The sequence below is a fragment of the Fulmarus glacialis genome, unplaced genomic scaffold (genome assembly GCF_000690835.1).
Source record: "Fulmarus glacialis isolate BGI_N327 unplaced genomic scaffold, ASM69083v1 scaffold23285, whole genome shotgun sequence".
NCBI classification, from domain to species: Eukaryota; Metazoa; Chordata; class Aves; order Procellariiformes; family Procellariidae; genus Fulmarus; species Fulmarus glacialis.
In genome coordinates this window covers 2,425-2,729 of record NW_009211462.1, presented here as the reverse complement: position 1 = coordinate 2,729, position 305 = coordinate 2,425, and the positions used below count along the sequence as shown (strand labels likewise).

General features: G+C 67.2%; 1 protein-coding gene across 1 annotated transcript in view; it reads right to left on the bottom strand.

Annotated features, from left to right (window-relative positions):
* Positions 1-305, bottom strand: part of LOC104076633 (transmembrane protease serine 13-like) — a gene marked incomplete at both ends in the record, with an annotated part of 3,335 nt that overhangs the window by 1,437 nt on the left and 1,593 nt on the right. The window lies entirely within an intron of this gene.

Genomic DNA, 305 nt, shown 5'->3' with positions numbered 1-305 from the left:
GAAGGAGGCCCCGGTGCAGCCCCCCCGTCCCCCCCGGGACTGCAGGGAGCCCCAGCTGCGGCTCTCCCTTCCGCGGCAATCCTGCTCCTGCGTATCCACCAGATGTCAGGAACACTCAGGAAATGGGAAGAGCACATCTCTGCCTGCTCGCCTCCAGCCTGGGGGTTTCCCTGTGGCACTTACCAGCGTAGGTCTCCCCAGCCTCTACTGACCCCCAGCCCCTCTGAGGTCTCCCCCCCAGGGAGCCCCAAGCCACCCCGGGCTGGGACCCCACTCACACAGCAGGATGAGGGCGATGAGCAGCA